The sequence below is a fragment of the Anas acuta genome, chromosome 1 (assembly GCF_963932015.1).
Source record: "Anas acuta chromosome 1, bAnaAcu1.1, whole genome shotgun sequence".
Taxonomy (NCBI): domain Eukaryota; kingdom Metazoa; phylum Chordata; class Aves; order Anseriformes; family Anatidae; genus Anas; species Anas acuta.
In genome coordinates, this window is record NC_088979.1 from 155,454,053 (window position 1) to 155,475,471 (window position 21,419).

General features: G+C 33.8%; 1 long non-coding RNA gene across 1 annotated transcript; it reads right to left on the minus strand.

The window, feature by feature from the left end:
* Nucleotides 1-9,344: 9,344 nt before the first annotated feature.
* Nucleotides 9,345-20,693, minus strand: LOC137848522 (uncharacterized). The gene is made up of 3 exons (XR_011091408.1): nt 20,453-20,693; nt 12,491-12,606; nt 9,345-10,465 (listed from the first exon to the last, which is right to left on the minus strand). It is a non-coding gene; the product is annotated as an uncharacterized lncRNA (long non-coding RNA).
* Between the last annotated feature and the right edge of the window lie 726 nt (nt 20,694-21,419).

Genomic DNA, 21,419 nt, shown 5'->3' on the forward strand with positions numbered 1-21,419 from the left:
AAACTAAGAAAATGTGTTCCCTAATTTTTTACTTGTTCAAGGGGCTGAAAATAATCTTAACTTTGTTTTGGAATGTTAGCATGTGCTGTGCATTTTCAGGGTATGAAGGACTGTGGTCTCAAAACCAAAGTAGGAAGCCTAGAAAAGGCAGATGATGAGGATTCTAACTCCCAACTGCTTATGTTGTCATCTTTTTTTCTTAATTTAACAGAAGTAGGATTGTTACGTCAAAGAACGTGTCATGTGCTTTACTTAATAAATATTAATAAAATGCATAGAGACCCAGAAATTTTGTTTAAATGACAAATATTATGATACATAACATTATTCACTTTATGCAGAACATTATATTCAAAAACTCATTTCTTTATAGTAGTACACTGACATATCTAATTATAGACTAATAGTATTCTGTATGGAATCCGTAAGTGTTCCACAGAATAAAACAACACCTTACTCTTTTTCCTTTGAAATATTTCACACATTATTGCAATAATTTTGACAGGGCACAGAGGGTTAGAAACATAACATACTTGACCTTTTATCATTTACCACATGGCAGATTTATCTACTTTAAATAAACAAAACTGACATTCCTCTAGAATACAGGATGAAAATTAATGAGCTTGAAGTAAGCTGCTGCTAAGAATAATAATGTGGCTCCCAAATGATCCTAATTTTTAAAACCAAGGTATTAACTAAATAAAAAGTAGTGGCATCTTAGCAAAAGCTGCAGTTATTTAAAGTGACAGAACTAAAACCAACCAGTAATAATAGTCACAGGGTGTCCATCATGGTTATATATGTGAAGTATATAGCTACACAAAAACATCAAGTGCTTCTTAATATTACCTGTACATTATTTTGTTTACAATGTTTAAACAACCAACAGAGCCTTATTCTTTACCATGTCAATGGAAAAGGTACCACAAAGTTACTGTTCAGATTCCCAGATTATCTATTTCACTTGGATCCAAAAGCTTCAGAAGCATTTTAGTCTAGATTTCTGAATGATATTTGTCATGGAAGAAAAGCCTATGGAATGATTGATAACATTTTTACAAGTTATCTTGGTGAAAATTTATATTTCAGCCTCAGCTGTTCTTCGTAAACTCTTCACACTACAAAAACCCTGGAGATAATCCTTTTTCTGGGAAGGTTTCAGTAATATATGTTTTCAGCATGTTTTCTAATTTGTTTCCTAGGAATTACTTCCTTGTTGGAAACTTGGTTTCCTTTCTTTGAGGCATGTAGAGGTAGATGTCTACATTTCTTCTTTCATGTTTTTTATGCATATCCAGAGTGTTCAGTCTTTGAGCAACAGTATGAGCACCTCATTCCAGTAAGAAATTGAAGCTGAAGGCTGGTTCAGATCCCTTTCAGTTCCTTTGAATCAGGATCATGGATGTTCAGAAATGTGTGTGTGCATGCACAAGAGTGTACAGGAAACAGACAGCTTTTGACAAGACCTGGATATTGTTAATTAATTAATTATTGTTAATTAATAAGGAATAAGATTGTTTAAAATAGTCTCTTTCACCAATCTTCAATCACACAACGAAAATCACACCTGTTTCCTAAAAGGAAAATGTATAAGGCAAAGAAAAAGTAACTGTTGAATTATTCCTGAAAAACAGTTAATTCAGGTGCTCAGAGAGAAACGGGAATGCAGAGCATTGAAACAGAGGTTGAAGGTCTATTTATATGTAAGAAATATTTCCTCTGTAAATCACTCTGCTACTCATAGATGCACTGAAACCTTCCTCATATTCATCTCTATACTTTCAGGACATGAAATATTGCCTGAGAATTTTTTTGAACAATCTTAAAGCAGAGGATGTTGTCTTTGTGGCACAAATGTGTCGTTCTTTGTAAGTAAATATTGTCTTGTGTTCTTAACCTCCTGTGTGATCCAATGTACTCAGCAGCATGACTTCAGTCAGCCTAGACACTGCCCCTATTGCATTTGCCTGCAGAATATGTAGGAGGGCAAGGTTTGTAAGTAGAAGGAGTATCTTTCATCAGTATAATTGATAAATATTTTTCTGTGTAGAAGATGAGCTTCTGGTACTCAAGTCTCTCTCCAGTAGTAACCCTACAGTAATACCATAATAACATGTTGACACTGTTAACAAAAGGTTGCAAGCTTTATTTTTAATTTACAAGGCCTTGGGATTGAAGTTTGACAGGCTTGCTCTGTCAAAACTTTTGTTCTGCTGCCTTATTTGGCAGCACCAGCCATTTTTTTCTAATTGGCCGAGTGACTGTTGTTAATATGTTTTACTTTTGTTTAGGTTTATATGATGGCACCACAAAGGTTTTACGACTTCAACATAATGATACTGTGTAGACAAATATAGATCTAGTATCATAGCTGAGATCTTGATAAGTTGAGACACAGAATGTGGTACAGAGGTTCCAGGAATGGGATGATAAGAAATTAACCTAACTAGACCTGTTAGTCTAACCTCTGTAACTGGAAAAGTTACTGAGAAGATTATCAGGGGTGCTATTGAAAGACATTTAAAGAACAAAGCTTTTATCAGGCACAGTCAACATAGGTTTATCAAGGAAAAGTCCTGGCTTAGCAATCTGATATCCTTCTACAATAAAGTTACCCACTTAGTAGATAAAGGGAAGCCAGTGGATATAATATTTTTGGATTTTAGTAAGGTCTTGTATACTATCCCTCACAGTACCCTTCTGGACAAATTGTCCAACTGTGAGATGAGCAGATACATGCTACGCTGGGTGAACACCAGGGAACTATAGGCCTGTTAGTTTGACTTCAGTGCCAGGAAAGCTCATGGAGCAGATTATCTTGAGTGTCATCACGCGGCACTTGCAGGGCAACCAGGCCCAGTCAGCATGGGTTTATGAATATATAAAGACGCAGTCACACACTTTCACCCTCACTTGTCTGAATGCATACATCTCAGTGACAACATAAAAATGACAAGCATTGTATCACTCTATATGTTAAAAATTAAATGTTTTAATCTTTTACAGAAATATTATGTTTTAAGAAGTGTATATTTCAGTAAGTTGCCTTGTTCTATGGTGATTATTTTTTTTATAACTCTGTTCAAATTCTGATTTTCCTGTGTCACTGGGAAAAGGTGTCAAGCCTTCTAAATGCATTTTAAAAGGTATAAGTAGAATTAAATGTTGGAGGAATGATTAGAGCGTACATGGACTAGAAGTATCAAACTCTCCCATTTGTCAGTCAAAATATTTTAGATGGAAAATATATATAAATATATGTGTGTATATATATATAAAAAGTGCAGGCTAATGTCCTGCTGTTCTTCTACTATGGCTAATAAAACAGTAGACTACAGGTTTTTTAAAAAATAGAAAGACATAATTTACTTTAGACCCTAACTGCAGTAAGCCAATATAGCTCATAATTGTAAATAAGTTAAAATTAATATGCTTTACACCACTGAGGAGTTACACCCAATTCTTTAACATTTTAGTTTCCTGTGAAAGCTACTATTTTATTCTAAGTACCAATACCACATTAGTTTCTTTACCAATGAAAGGGTAAAAGAAAAAAAAAAAGAGAGACCTACTCTATCTCTAGAACTATAAGAATTCTGACTATTACAGTCAGATTACATTTGCTGTAAGAATAATAGATTTCTACCAGCAAGATATGCTTCAATTCTTTAGCTGATTGTCAAACTTCTGATTATCGTCTGAAGATTGTATAAAAAAAAAAAAATTGAATTCCTGCCTCCAAGACTGTTGCTATGCTTAGACATTTTTTCCCCTTTTATCAAGACAATATTGACTTCATGTATTAAAAATAAAGTTTTAGTTAAAATATAATTTGGATATGTCTCCTTGTCTCATTTAAGTATTTTCCAGTTAAAGATCAATATTTAAATACATTCAAAATGTTTTGTTTCAGATTTATAGCAACCTCTATAGCAAACTAAAAAATAGGAAAGCTGTACTGTTACGGTTTCATTTTCACATTTTTCTAGCAAATTTTCTCTCCAGGTGAGCTTTTATCTCATTTTATTTAAACAAGTTTCTTCTGAGGACTCAAGACAAGAAAGTGCACCCATTATTAGGTAAACAGTTAGTTTCAGTGAAGAGATAAATTAATATTTATTTAAAAATTAAAACTCAAACCATAAGAAATAAACTTTTTTTCTTTTTTTTTCTCCAAATCATGTCAAAGAGCTGAGAATATCAATCATGGGAAATTTCAACATTACAAATAATTACAAATTTTTCAATGTCTTCTGTGGAGTACATTATGGAAGTGTTTTGTAAATGGATGACATGAAAGAAAAACATCATTTCCAATGAAAATGAAAACTCTCATATTTATATTGTTACTGACATAATAAGATGGTGTAAAAATAAATGGAAAAAAATGTTATCAGTTCTTTTTGCTCTGTTTTTTTGTTTGTTGGTTTGTGTTTTTTTGTTGTTGTTGTTTTTTGTTTGTTTGTTTGTTTGTTTTCATTTTTATCAGTGGCATCACCAACAACCAATTTTGTTTTCTGCCAAGAATCTGACTCTGGCAAAACATTTGATGAGAACTTTCCTGATCAGTTCTACTACAACCCAAGCAGGTTCCTGAAAGTAAAGGAGAGAGATGGTTTGTATTAAAAACTTGCTACGTTTTGGATTATAGGGCAGTCTAGCAAAATAAAGAAAGAGCTTGCAGTGTAAAAGGAGGAAGAAGCAGTAATGAGATTATATGCTGGCTGGCAAATAGGAGATCTAGATCTCCCAGTCCCCAACACAGTGCCCATCGTGGTTTCTTTATCCAGGTTTCTCAAGTCACTCCACGTCACACTGGGTGTCACATTTGTTTTTAATTTGAAAGGGAAATGTTAGCTGCTCTAGTTTCAGTGGCCTTTACGTTAAATTAAGCTGAATTAAGCTACCTACTTGCTCTCCACACTGAACTCTTACACCCACTAAAACCCCCAGCCATGAGGCACAGATTACCCATCCAGGCTACTATTAAAACTATTAATATTCATCTGTGTGGTGATGGACAAATATTATATTATCAAGAATTAACACCTTATTTCTAAGCTTAGTAACTTTTCAAGTATACATGTATGTAGATGTCAGACAAGTTCAGCAATTTACTTATAAAAAGAGACTAATAAAATAATGCAGTTCAGTAGCATTTTTGTTTTATCAGTGAATAAAATGGTATCAACTACCCCCAAAAAAATGTACAAAAGGGCAAATTAAAATGACTTAAGGGGTTACTTGAGTAAAAGTGTACTTTATTATTAATATTTTATAATGTGATACATAAATCATTGTAGAAAACCAGTATTGCCAGTTAACTCAGGGGATGTTGGAAGGGTAAAAGCCTACACAAGTAATGAATGAGGAAAAAAAAAAAAAAAACTTTCTGTTGATAAGGTAAGGCATTTTATTATGACAGGTTTTTCATAGAATTGATTTATTAATACCTTCCAACAAAATTTTACTAAGGATCTTACTCATTAAAGGGGAAAAATGGAGTCATGCTGTCATCACCTGCTGTTACTACCGTTTTCATTAGAATAGATTTTTCTTAGTTCCAGGTTTCCCTACAAGTGTGTCTGCAAGTGAAAAGTAACTTATTTCCTCTCTTTCTTCAGGAATTCTTTCCCTTTTGATCCTCCACCCAACCACAAAAAGAAAATAAGGATTGAAATAGATAAAGATTTCAGGTGAGTTTTGAAAAGGGGAAATTTTTTCCATGGTGGCATCATGACAAAATTGAGGGAAGTGATAAAACGCTGACACATTTAAAAATCTGAGTGCTACAATAAAAATGCTAAAAAAGAAAAAAAAAAAAGGAGGCAGGGGAGAGTCTGGAACTGTGGTTAATGTTTGCAAAGAAAAAGTATCTCAAATAGCATCTATGTTCTATATTAAATTATTTTTATCCTATTTAATTAAATGAAGAAGCATTCGATCACAGTGATTAACACCATCTAAGCTTAGCAATTATTTTTAAGACTATGCATCCCAATATCATTGGTAATTATATTAAAAAAAAAAAAAAAAAAAAAAAAGACATACAAAACAAAATTCACCCATGGAGCACTGAGAATGAGAAAAGGCATTATTTTAGATTATAGTTATTTTATAAATATTCACATAAGAGGATATTATAAAGCATATTTAGACCTCACTTCTGCTCTTACACAAATGTGAGTCTAACCCTCCCATATTAAATATATGGTTAATGTTAATACTAGTATCATAATAGTATCAAAATATATCTAGATATATCTAGATATATTGATATATCAATATATCAATACTAGTAACAAAATAGTATCAAAATACTATTCAGATTTTCATTCCTAAAGCATAGGAATGAAATAACTAACCAGGCAGCTACTATTTTAATCAAATAAGAGGCTTCAGTAATGCCTGACCACGACAATCTATATAGAGTTTTTTAACTACATGCATTGGAAAGATGTTTTGAATAAGTTTGCTGGGAAAAAAAAAAAAAAAAAAAAAAAAAAAAAACACAAAGCATCACAAAGCATTGGAGGCATTACTTTTCAGACAATGCCACAGTTACCAAGAACTTCCATTCATATTGTAGGCAGAGGGTGACTTGATGAGTACAACACAGTGAGTGCGTTATATGCCTGACAGGCTGACAAAGACATACAGCCCTCACTTTATTTACCGACTGCTGAGCAATATGATAGAGAATAGAGAAAGAAAGGTGTCATACTTGAATTATTGGCAGCTGAATAATCAGTATCTGGCATAATGTTCTGCATAAAACAACATAGCAAAAAGACCTATCAAGCTTCTTTTCACGAGGCTGATGAGATTTGACAGTGCTAAGTCCTTTATTTTACTGGAACTCTTCAGTACTCATCATGTCAAAGGAATGCACAATTTGGAAATAGGAGAGAGAAAGAAAGGGGTGGCTAAAAAAGAACCTTTAACATACTTCTGCAAGTCAATTATTATATGTTGTCTTACTTATTTTTAAAGCAAATAACCTCCCCATAGATTACCAAAAAAATAAATATATGTAGATACAACAAAATGCTTTCTGAGGCTTCAAATGCAATCCTCTTCTCAAGAAGCCACAGTTAGGCCATTTATTTTATAGAAGAAGAAAAACAATCACAACAGCTTACCTCCAGTCCAGCACAAGTAAATAGATTAGGTTAATATTACCGTACTGTCTTAAATGAATGAATGAACAAATAAATAAAAAATGCATCTTAGTACCTCTAGTTTCAGCTGAAGTAATTTTAATGTATTCTGATTCCAGTGCATCTTGGACAGAAATCAAAGCCACAGTCTAAACAAAGTTTAATAATGATGAGATTTAAAAATAAATAAATAAATATTGAAATGCATTAATTTCAAACAGTGGGGAAAAGACTGTAGTGGTGGTAACAGTGGAATGAAACATGCCATGATCGATAATTTTATTCTAAGAGATGCACAGATCTGCATTGGATATCATTGTATTGCAGAGTTCATGCACATGTTTTTAAGATCAGAGAAACTTGCTGAGTCTATTTGAGATTTTCAGATTGATCTTTTATCTACAGTTTACGTTTGTTAACCTGCAATACAGATGTTGATCTCTAGCTGTTCTGGTTTCAGTTAGGACAATGTTAATTTTCTTCGTAGTAGCTGGTAGAATGCTATGTTTTGGCTTAGGATGAGAAGAGTGCTGATAACACCCCGATGTTTTAATTGTTGCAGAGCAGTGCTTACACCAAGCCAAGGACGTCTCAGCTTCTTGCTCTGTCCTGCCAACAGGCAGGCTGGGGGTGCAGCAAGAGGTGGGAGGGGACAGACCCAGGACAGGTGACCCAAACTAGCCAAAGTGGTATTCCATACCATCTGACATCATGCTGAACAATATATACGAGTGGCTAGCGGGGGAGGGGGACCAGACTGCTCAGGGTTAGACTGGCCATCGGTCAGCGGGTGGTGAGCAATTGTATTGTGCATCACTTGTTTGTACACATTATTAGTAGTAGTACTATTATCATCATTGTTATTATTATTATTGTTATTATTATTTTCCTGTCTTATTAAACTGTCTTTATCTCAACTCACAGGATTCAGTTTCCAGTTTCTCTCCCCCATCCCAGAGAGGGAGGGGGAAGGGTGAGCAAACGGCTGTGTGGTGTTTAGCTGCCGGTCGGGTTAAACCACGACACTAGCCTAGTTTTTGACCAAGCTCTCTACCTAGCCATTTGGCTCAGAATTTTAATATATTTGTTTTCAATAACTTAATTTCGGTATCTTCTCTGTTTCCCACTTTTGGTCTGCCTTACCTTAAGCAGCAAATGATTCCTGTTATCAGCCAGCTAGGGCTATTGATCCTTGTCTCAACAGCCTGGTTTAGATCATTCTATATAATTTATTCACATAATATGGGAGCAAACAAAAGCACAGAACAGATATCAGTTTATTCATTTGTTTTTCCAGTTGCACTGGAATCCAAAGCAGAGAATAAAGAAACTGGAAGGTGTAATACAAAGCACACAGTCACCATGATTTCTGTTATCTCTAAAAATATAGGTAGAAATAGGGAAAAAATATTTCAATGTTGTACAGACCTATTGTGCTGTATGTGGAAGCACTGCCTTATCAAACAGAACAAGGTTGATGGTTTCACTGACTTATAATGCTTTGCAAATCTGTGAGCAGATTGTGAATTTAGTGAGAGTTAATTTTCAAGTGCAAAGAAATAATAAGTAAAATATGAAGGCTTCCAAGGTCGATTTTGAGAGTTTTCAATAGAAACTTCATCAGTGCTCATTCTTTGGAAACAATTTAGGGGAATGTCTAAATAGCTCTGTGCTTAATTATATTGTCAGGAAATTTCTGATAGACAATGAATGTAGTTCAATAGGTGATTCAGGAAAGAACACATATAAGCAAATCATTTGATTAATATGAAATACTGAAAATATCTTCAGTACAGAAGTATACTGCTGTCTAAAAATCATGATGAGAGAACACAGGAAAGAGCTCTTTATTCAGGTCTTGCACCGTCCTTTCCAAATGTATAACTACCTTCATATAAGTTAAAAAAAAAAAAAAAAATTATCATCTCTTGTAGTTTGTATTGAAAGAGTCATTAAAGCTTGGTTTTGTTCATTTTGAATGGTCAAGAATCAAGAATGATTTTCTGAGTTCTTTTTTGAAAAGTAAAGCCACTTGATTGTTCTTATGACTTTTTTTTTCTGTGCTGCCAGTACTATGCATTTATATCATCATATTCCAAGGTAAATAATAAAAACTGAGTCATGACTGATGCAAATTCTTTAATATTGTAGAATATAAATTTCACATAACATTGTAGTTCAAAGGAAAATGCCTATTCCATAGTAATCTAGCAATTAACTAATATAAACTTAATATTTTATATTTTTTTTTTACTTTTTTGCAGATTTTTCTCATCACCCATAAACTACTTTGAGCTAACAAGAAAGCTAAGTGGATTTGTTCCCAAAACAGTTTCTTGAAAATTTCAAATAACGTTAATATTTTATTGGCTGTTTTCTGTTGCTTTGAATTTTAGATGTAGAAAACTCCACTCTCTCAGTTACGTCAGATTCAGATACTCTGAGATATATTCAGATAAATACTTTGTTGAAGATAAAGATTCAAATCTATTTATTCAGGGTGCCCTAATGAATATGCTTCATAGAAATCTGTTTTTGTAGTGGTTCTAGCTGACATAAATAATCTATTCTCCTCTAGCTGAACAAATATTAATTCCTTATCCTGTTATACAGGGCATTTACTTCAGATTGTGAAGAACTTTGCTCCTACTCCTGCTATGAAGTGAGTGCATACAATCATTCAGCTTTGCAGCTCTTAGGAGAGTGCCCCATAGAATAGGTTACAGTTTATTCTCATCTAACTACAGAAATATCACCTCAGTGAAAATTCTTTAGTAAGCAGACATATGAAAGATACGACTCTTCCTCATTTTTTTTCCTCTGGTCTGTTCCAAACAGTCTTTTCATGCCTTGAAAAGGTGATCCAAGTAGTGCTTTACTCAAATAACAAGGAAAGGCAAAAAATATTCCTTAATTTGTTTGGATTCTGGGTTTCATGTTAATATTCCAACACCTTGTGCTAGCTTTGTTATAAGTGCATGTAAATGCATGCATGAGGAAGCTTTCAAAGGTTTAGTGATTCGTTTATTAAGAATCTTTTTCACAAACAGTTACCAGAGGAACAATTTATGTTCACTAAATGATCTAGCTTATAAGAATGTATTCATTAGAATTCATCTTAGGTGACCAGAAATATTAAAATGTTATGTCATGTTGTACACTACAGGTTGAATCCTTTGCAAATTCGGCCTTCTCCTTCAAGAAGTTTATATTCATCAGTGTAGGAATGCCAAACTGTCAGACTATAATATGTATTTGCTAATCCAACTTGATGATGACATCTAGGTTACTCGAGTTATTACCTACAAAAAAACAGAAGTAGTAAAAACATGTTTTGTTATTTATTTATTTATTTACCCACTGATTAATTTTCTTAGTACTTAATCTCTGAGATTTAAGAGATCTGTGCTGGGATGGAGTTAACTTTCCCTGCAGCTGCCCATATAGAGTTGTGCTCTGCACTTGTAGTTAGAACAGCACTGGTATCACATCAGTGTTTGTCTACTGCTGAGTAGTGCTGGCACAGCATCACGACTCCCTCCCCCCCACACCCCAGGAGCCAGCAGGCAGGCGTGGTTAAGAAGTGGAGAGGGGACATCACCAGGGCAGCTGGCCTAAGCCAACCAAAGGGATGTCATGTGGTTCACACTCAGCAATAAAAGGTGGAAAAGGGGAAGGAGAGGGGAGGGCTCTCATTATGAAAATGTCTGTCCTCCCCAGCAACAGCTGTGTGTATTGATGCCCTGCTTCAGGTACAAGCATCGCTCAGGTAGAAGAGAATAACTTCTCTCCTCTCTCTCTGTGCTTCCACACAGCCTTTGCTTTCCTCCTCCCACCCTCTTTTCCCCCCGCCTTCCTTTTCCATTTAGTTAAATTATTTAATTTTCCCTTATCAATAATTTGACCTTAATAATTATTTTTTCTTTAATTAAATTATCCTTATCTTAACCCATGAATTGCTTTTTTCTTTTATTCTTCCCATCCTTTTCTGAGGAGGGGGAGTGAGAGAGTGGTTGTGGTGGAGTTCAGCTGTCTAGCAAGGTAAAACCACTACAGATCCTACTTGTTTTCATTCTCAGTGATTAAAAATACTTCTTTTAACACCTCTATACTTAAAATTTAGCATATTTTATGTAATACAATGCATTCAACTGCATATGCACTGTAACTGTGCATATATTTATGCACTGTATAATGTGAATTCTGAGGTCACCAAGACCTTTTAGGTCTCTTACATGAGCAGCTCTTGACCAGAATCTAAGCCTGTGAGTGTGCAACCATTGCAATGCCCACTCAAAAAATTATAGGGCAAACTTAAAAATTTTCAAATGTTTGGGAAAAATAAATAAATAAATAAATAAACATCAATAGGCACTGATAAAGAAATAAGCAAACAGCCATTGATCACAAAAACAGTAAAAATGTGAAAAGCTAAAAAAATAATTAAAAAAAAAAAAAGATGGGAATAGATACGTAACTTCAGAATGGTACTATCTTATTTTATTTTAGAATTGTCTAAAATTTATAACCTTCATGCCTAAACCTAAATGAGACTCAAAACTAGGTTGAAAAAAAAAAAAAAAAACACCACTTAAAAAGAGTTTAAGACCAATGTGGTAGACTCACTACAAATATTCCTAATACAAACCCATAGGGGTTCCTCATAAGAAACAGATTCAGCCACTCTCTGTTAAATCAAAAGTAATGGTGTGGCTGGCAATGCTTTCTAGCATTCTAACAGTTCGAGAATATTTCAAATATGAAGCCTTGGGTTCTCACCAATAATGAAGTTTAACCCAAATTTCTCATATCCTCTAAAATATCGATACAAGTTATAATACAACCCACCTCAATCTTGCTAAGATTATAACATAAAAATGACAAATTCTCGGAGTGAAAGATATATACATAACTATATAATGTCTAGAAACAGGCTTATATCAAATATGTATACTTTTTATTGTCAGAATGAAAGGTGGTTAGTCATAATTCTAGGAGATGTGTGAAAATAGGAAAAAAAAAAAAAAGTTCATTGTGTTATCTCATTGGTTCTTAGAGGAGAAAAGATTTGGGCACCTCAAGTAGACTAATGCAAAATGACTTAGTCATGAGAGCCATTCTTCCTGTAAACCTATGCAAGTGCATAAGGGACAAATTCTATATTATTTGTTTTTCTTTGCAATATCTAGTAACTTAAGGATCAGATTTTCTGAAGATGAGATCTCTCTCTCCCTTTTTGCATTTCTCACTATTTAGCCTTTTAGACAGCTGCTTCATGTTTCCTTTTTTGCTTACATCGATTATCTGTAGACATACTTGATCCTCACCTCCAGATACTCCAAAAATAGGTGGTCACATGCAAAAATGAAATTCTGACCAGTTGATACACATCATCCTATTCAGCTGTGAGTGATATGACCCCAGTTATTCATGAGAAAGGTCCCTGTCACAGACAGATACAAGGAAGGTTCAGGTTACTTTTAGAGAGCAAAGCTTGACCCTTGTTTACCTGCAACTGGCACTAAATCCTCCATCACTTCCTTTTTGAACCATTCACCTACAATGTTGCCATAAGGTAATAGGATAAAAACTACTTTCAGCCTGTACTTTTTTTTTTTTAACCCGGCATTGCATTGAGACACCAGGCTCTCACAGGGTTTATGGGTGTCTGTGACAGCTTTCATCAAGACACAGATGGAAAACAGAATATATTAAAAACTCTTAGAAAATGAAACAAGTATAGTTGAAGCACAAATATAAAATAGCATGTGAACAAAAAAATAACATAGTAATAGCAAAAAAAAAAAAAAGAGATATTCCTTAGTATAGCGAGGCATCGATTAAGAAGGTTAGAAAAGGATAGAGGATTTATGCCACCCCTGAAATAACAGAGCCTGGAATAAACAGATCTTTCTGAAAATGGATAAAGCTTAACTGGTATTGGAAGAAATGGGGAGAAAAAAATAACATTAATAGACTATCCATAAGATGCAAGAAATACAGACAGCACAGAAAAGAAGTCATGGCCCTATTAGCAACCCTTTTGAACATTCAGGTATAAGGTTTAATTAAGAATCAAGTTGCAGGATCATCTTTTTGTTTCACAGAAAAAAATAAATCATTGCAGTAGAGGAATCTATAGGCTTCTTTACAATGTGACATGAGTTAGCCTATATAACGTCTTTAGTGACCACAGAAAAGGCCGACTCTGACAGCCTGAATCACCATACTACCTTGGTGTTGAGTATGTTTTCTGTAGCTGCTTTCCTTTTCCCTCTCTCTCACATCTTTATTTCCAGTAAAAGTAGGAGAGAAGACAGCCTCACATTTCAGCCCTGCTCCATGTGTCCCATTCCTTCAGCTACTTTGGTCTGCACAACCTGAGACTGAATCAACGGTGCTGTACAAGTTGACTGCATCATGCAAGCCATCACTGCATCCATAAGCTCAAGAACAGTAACAGAAAGTACAGAGGACCTTCATGAGTCTTTATAATTTCATCATGTTATCTGCTTTTATTTATATGTATATGTACATTATACTGAAAGAAAGAGAAAGAAATATTAAAATTGTACATATAGTAAAATACAGTATATGAAAATCACTTGATTTTTACCATTGTTGAAGAAATCACTGTTCTGAGAAACATAATTTTCTAAGTCCTTTTCTCCTCTTCTCCCTGACTCAAATGTCTCTATAGATATTTCCATCCACCATTGAAAGTTTATAAAGAAACAAACACAAATTAAGATAATATTGGGCATTTACTATGAAAAACAGTATTCTGAGGGTATCAGAAGATTCAGTTCAGTAGCAGAAAAACAGAACACACAGACCTTCAAAACTAAAGACTTTTTTTGCAAATTCAACTGAAATAATTCTGTCTTTACCCAAATCTTTTTGCAGAAAGACATTAGGTTTTTTTTTGCCGAGATGCATTAATATTTTAGTCAAGTCTTTCATGGCATTTAGTGTAGCATCTATAATGCAGCATTTGAAAAGTTGCCTGACTCTCTTAGGATCATAATTATTTCTGTAATTTTGAAACCTGGTAGGATATGGGTAACTGCAGTAATTATAGGCTAATTTTCTTAATTAATGCAGTCTGCAAAATACGCACACAAGTAGTAGCAAAAATGATTAGAACTGATTCCTACCAAAATTAATTCATAAAGAAAAGACACTCAAACAATAATATTAGGCTCTTCCTTGACCTCATTAATGAAATTTACAATAAAAGTAATGACATGATAGATACAATATCAGCTAGAGCAGAAGGGCCAAATCCAAAATTTGATATTGTAATATGCTTTTATGAGCATAAAACCAGAATAATTGAATAGGAGAAAGGAAACTCATTTTTAAGGAAAAATAATTTCCTAATTAGTTTGCACTACTACTAATCTCAACGATACATATCAGCACCATAGGATTCTGTGGCTCTTGGTTTATTTTTGGTAAATAAAGTAAACTGATCAGGAATTTTTGTTATCCTTTCCAGTTTTCAGTCATTATCACTATGAAGTTTTAGAAAAGACTGACATCAAAAAAAATCCCAAAGGGAATTAAAAATGAAGAATAAGGTTTATAGTTTTTCATGATCCTCGCAATACAGGTTAAGTTACATAAGCAGTTCAGAGCATGAGGCTTAAACCCAAACTCAACTGAAACCAACAGAAAAACAAAACAAAACAAAAAAGGAAAAGAGAACAAAAAAAAAAAAAAGAAAGAAAAACAACAAACAAACAAACAGACTTGCAATAATTCCAGAGGACTATGATCATAATCAAAACTAATTTGTCCAATATATTTAAGAATTACTATGACTGTGAATATCACCATTTACTGTGGACACTTAATATCAGAAATAGCTTATATCAAGTGTTAGTAAAGAGAGACATACATTTACAAAAGATATGAAAGAGATTTGATATTAATGACACAGGAAAATATCTAACAAAGAGAAACATTTTAGGTTGCTTGCTGATTTTTTTTTAACCATAATTTGCTAAGAAACATAGGAAGCTGAGTAATTCTGTATTGAGATTCTATATTGTACTTGAAAGAAAACAAAAAAAAATCCTGGGAAAAGTGTTCTTCAGACTGCCAGAGTTTTGCCAAGTGAGCAACAGTCACCAGGATAATGACTCATTTTCTGAATTTTTAAATATCTTTATTTTTTTTTTAATGTTAATAGGAAGCTTTCTGATATTATCAAGTACTTATCTCTCCTACTGTAGACTGTTATGGAATCAAGAGCAACAGATTACAAAAAACTATATCAAATATTAGATTGGTAAACAAAAAGATAGTAACTATTAATGCAATCCTAGAACAAGCTTAAAAACATGGATACACATCTAGAGATTTGGTATTAGCTAGGACAGATTGGTTCCACTCTATTGCATTTTACATGGTTATGCTTGCATGAAGTGAATTTAAAGGGAGATCAAAATGGAGCACACAATTATCCAGAACCAGCAAAATACAAAGTTGTAATCCTTGCCCACTAAACACAATCTGTCAGTACTCTATCTGCAAAGTTTAGAGACATTTAGAGATGATGATTCATTTTTTAGTTATAACTCAGGGTCTTGGATAATGAGCTTCTGACATATACACAGCTCTAGATGCCTACTTATCTAAGGAAATTTTTTCAATCTGTGGAGGAAGGCAGGACTTCTGACAAAACTATCCACTGAGCAGTGCTGTTATAAGTGCAATACTGTCTTGGAAAGATACCAACTCATTTCAGCTTGTAGCAACAATACATGTTAAAAATAATAATAAATTAATTAATTAAATAAAAGTCTGTGCACTTTCTTACTTGCCAGAATTTGGTCATTGAAGCTAAATGGATGTGAGACATGGCTCTTTGTGACCTAGCGCCAGCCTCCAAGACCAAAGAGCCAACTTGGGAGTTGTTAGACACAAATGTATAACAACATGACACATATACATACTGAAATACAGCTTATTAAGTCTACTTATGCTCACACAGATCTGCTACTGAATCGGCATCAAACTAATTATGTCTGCCTATTGCAACCATTTACACATAATGTCATGTATTTCAATGCTACCTGACAGTTTTTCCAGAGACACTACAGTCAGATATCAAAAACAATGAGCATCTTTCCTGGGAACATAAGTTTCAAAGAACTTTTAGATCCCATAAGAAATCTATAAGAAAGGAGATCCTACTATAAATACTACAGGACCACAAAACAAGTCTTATTGTCTTATTGTCTTTTTTTTTTTTTTTGTTTTGTTTTATTTATGAATTGTTACTATCTGAAACAATTAGGGGCCAGTAAGACACTTCTGGAAAGGCAGAATAATAGCAGTAACAAAGCAAATATTTAAAGATGCAAAATAAATAATTACCCACAAACACAACATGAATAACCTCATTCTTGAGAGTGTAATGCATGAATGCAGCACTAAAGACATATCCTGTAAATGCCATCTGATATAGAGCCTTGGTCTCTCCTACACAAAATGATATCCCATCAAATATCCCAGCAAATTTCAAACTTAAAAAAAAAAAAAGATGCAATTACTATTTATATTTTCATAAAAGCCAGAAGATCTAATTAAGATCAGGGCCATAAGGCTTTATTATGCAAATTAATCATACAGAGTTGAGGAAGTTAAAGAAAATCAGAGCCCCTGTGCTATATGTTTCCAGTTGTTCCATACAGGATGCCAACTCTGAGTTGCTGGAAATAAATGCTGAGAAGCACTGTGCTGACTGTCTCCAATGAACTATGCAAACAGGTTAGCAAGCTTATTTAAGCAATTGTTTAAAATGGTATTAATAAATAAAAAATCTTACGCAAATACTGTCTTTGAAATTTCCCAGGCTTGTCAAATCACCCTGACAGCATGTCATGCCCTGTTACACTGGTATATTAGGTAAGGCTGAATGCCAAAATAAGAATGCATAACAAGACAATTGTCCTGGCCTGAGTTTCTTCATAACTTTCAGTATTAATCCAATATTACCAAATGTTACACTAAATAGGAATGAAGATTGCATCATTAGTTATGTGCAACCACAGGGGACACTTATATTTCACACAGATTAGAATTTATTTTCAAGAGTGCTAGCTTTGAATCTAATGCAAAAACCTCAATATGCATTTCAGGTTTTTGAATGTACATGAATCATAGGCTGAGAAAACTAATTTACATCAGGGTTATTTTTTGTTGTTTTTTTTTGTTTGTTTGTTTGTTTTGTAAGCAAGACCTTTATAAAATAATTACCAAATAAAGCCCAGCCTAGTCATGGCACTGAAAACTCAAAATGTGTTTTAAAAAGGTTTGAATTTGAAAGGTTTCAGCAGGGTTGAGAAGATAAGTGAAAATCTACCAGAAAATAATGGCTTAATTCTAGATAGATATTTTTATGATGCTTTAAAAGTATTTACTATGTTAATTCCTTCCCCAGCTTGTTCTCCTCAACTAGTCTGAAAAAATAAACAGCATTTTCTTCTCAAAATTTTGCCCTAACATTCTCAGTTACATTTGGCAAGGCTGGCCAGCTGCATCTTGTCTCTTATTTAACCTTCAGTGGTTAAGGAACAAATAAATTAAGTGGAAGATTATTACTATCAAATACATGCAGACTTTATCTGCATAGACTAGAACTAAATGCCAGTACCAGATAAAATGAAAATCAAAAGACATAACTACTTATCCCCATAACAATTTTAATTTCTGCCTTTTATATCTGTGCATCCCCCATCAATCCGTTTACTTTTTTTTTTTTTCCTATAAATTAGGTACTTGCATAGGAATACCAGTAACCTGACTTTTTTGACTTCTGAAATATAAAGTATATCACAAACAAGCACCACCAAAAAAAAAAAAAAAAAAAAAAAAGAGTACAAATAGAGATAATGAACTCTGAAAGCTTCTTTTATTAATATTCAGATCACATTGTTCAAACAATCTGCAGGGCTTAATGGATGCACAAAGGTTCAAATGTCAATGGGAATAAAATGAAATTGTATTTATACGTAAGTAAAATTAGCTTTTCAGCTAAGAACTGACTGAGATGATTTGAAGATGAATCACTAGCAACAGCAAGCTGCAACAAAATGAAAGAATGATCAAGTAATCATCTTTAAGGCCAAAGACAGAACAACAACTGCGTAACTTCATGTGTTTTAATATTTATAACAAAGAAAAAAAGAGCAATCTTCCTACACTTAATATGTATTACTTTTGTATATGAATTAAAGCAAGTAGCATTCCCAAAATCTAACAAAAATTACTATGATGAAGTTATTTAAAGTTGTTTGTACACTTCATTAGCCATGTTCTGTGGTTACAAAAAAATCACAATTTTTTTGGAAATCATTCTATTTCCAAATTGGGACATATATTGAGATATCATATAAACAGTGGTGTCCATGTGATTGTCATCTTAAATATTTGCAAAACAATTTGTATCTTAGTAAACACATACATCTGTTCTGGAGTTGGAAATGATTTTTGTAAAAAGAATCTAGTCCTCAGAAAGACTGAAAACCTACACATGAAACTTGATTTATTTTAGATAAAAATTTGTTGAGCATTTCTTTAGCAAAATAAAAACCTAAACACACACAAAGAAATGTTTGTTCTGGGTAGCGTACATGAATAAATAATAAGGTAGTAGCATGAAGCAGTAACAAGAGCTACTGAGTCAAATCAGCAAAACCAGAAAGCATTAATATGATTGCAACACTGGTTCTCTCATGTGCAGCCAAACCATGACATTGACTGGAAATTATTTCCTTCAAATTTCAAAGATTTTTTTTTCCTGCTATCTAAAAATAAACAGACATAAAAGGCTGGACTACAAATTCCTGCTTCAGAGATCATAACGCCACTCTCACTGTTTTCCCCTCAGATTTTTACGGGAGATTTCTATTTTTCCTCTATATTTCTAAACATTTTTCAAATGTTTATTATCATTTACTACAGTCAACAGGAAGAAGAAAAACAGGAATAAAAATAATTGATATCCACCTTATCTACCACCCAGAAATGTTCATTTTTAGTTTACAGGAATACTTACAGAATCAGTCTTCCAAGCCTATTTTTCTGCTCTATGAAGTAACACCCCCATAGATAATGATTCAATATAGCAATTAACTATTTCCTTCAGTTTAAGGTCTTTTTTAAAGCTTATTAATTTCAGAGAGATTTAAAATTCAGCACATTTTAAGTACACTGCTGATCTGGAGTTCCAGTCCAGGTATACAGCTTAACTGGACTATCAGGTATTGTGTGCATCCTATGACTGCCACTCAGTCTTTCCCGACAACTGCTGTCAGTTCCGTGTTCTGAAATATCAGGCATGACAACGTTGTCCAGTATATACTTCCATTTCAATGTTAACAAGAGACAAAATTTCAAGATCACTTACCTGTCATAACAGAAACATGTCTATTAAGATATATAATAAACTTCCATTGTTGTAATGACTTTTAAATGTAGAACAAGAAATATGGCCTAAGGTAGTTTTCCTAGTATATTTTTGGAACAGTTACAGTTGTCTTCAATATTGGGAAACAGGAACGATCACATAATTGTCACTTTTTCAGAACTGTCCACCATGCGAAAACTGCCAGTGTTCTTCCCAGCAGTGAAAAGTGACCTAGCATTTAAAATTATGATTAACTTTATACCTTTAATTAATACCATTAACAGATGTAGTTCTACTAACTAGGTTATATTTGTAGCATATTGCTCATAGTGTGCTAACAAACATATTACTACCCTAAAAACACGGAGTCAGTGTTTGCATTTTTTAACTTGACGATATGAAACAAAGATCAACAGTCTCTTTCCATGTTATTATATACACAAATATGAGGATAGTTCCACTTGAAAATCCAGAGACTAATGTTTCATTCATAAAATAAATATCTGGATCAGTTGTTTTATGGCAAGTTGGGCTTGTGCAAATTCTCTCCACTCAAATTCAAGTAGAACTCAGACAGCAAACTAAACAGCAGCCACGTAAGAGGGAGGTCTCTTTCTCTCCATATCACAGGCGTCAGTCTGTCTGCAGCAGTTACAGATATATGCAGTATCAGAAAGGTACATTCACCACCACCACCAGAGATTGTACCAGAACCTGAAGCTCGAAAAACAAATAGCTCTAATAGCTCCAAGATTAAACCCAGAATACCAAAGCTGTCAGCTCTTGCCTTTTGGCTTTGCACTTGGGGGAACCAAGTCCTCTCTCCATACTTAATACTCTAAGAGCTGAGCTGGAGTCTCTTTCATACCTTTACAGAAGTCTTTCTGCCCAGTCCCATACTATCAGTCGAAACAGTGGGATGCATACATATTGCTTCGCTTCTTGCTTCATGTAGTCTTGGGAAGGAAGAAATTGGTCCTTGAGTGCATTCAGCAGAGAAGGTGACTGAAACAATATTTCCCATATTTTCTGGAAAGCACTCTGAACAGAAGAACACTTTTTATGAAAACAGAATACAATCCATGTATACTTTTAACCATGTGGTAACAGAGAAGAGTTATAGTCATTTATTTGAAATACTGGCATTGACAACTACTGTCACTCTGGACTGTGAACAGTAAAGCACCCAACCCCCAAAAAACAGAATAACTGAAAACACATGCACCTACACACCCTATTAGCCACTTATATATATATATTTCCTAGTGTTTTGATATTTGTACTTCTTTTTCTCCTGCTTTATGTAGAAATGGTGCAGTGGTACATACCATTGAGAGTCATCAGCCAAAATTCTCAAATGCTCATGTGGCTTCAAGATTATGTAATTTACCTCTTTCAAACACCAGCTGCCAGATGGTTCTCTGGCCTGTGTATTCAGATGGCCAAGTAATATGTATTTTTGCTTTAGGAAGAGCTGTCATAGCAGCAAATAAGCATATATCTGGTAAAGGATCCTACAGAATGAGGGGTTCTTAGAAGTATCCAAAATCTATCAGATATACCAGATTTGGACCAAAGGAACCAGAAAAGACAGGATATTTTATGCCATCTTTTGCACTTTATTTCTAATTTTTCAAGTTTCTAAGTCAAAACAAATGGGATTTTACCCAACTACCATTTGTGGGAGCAAAACAGATATGCAGAGCAGCATTTATGATTTTTAGCCTAGATTATATTTAAGCAAAAAGAAGAATTACTAGGGAAGGATTAGTAGTAGTTCATAAGAAGGAAAAACACAGAAAACAAGACCAGCAAACTAACACACTAAATTTCAC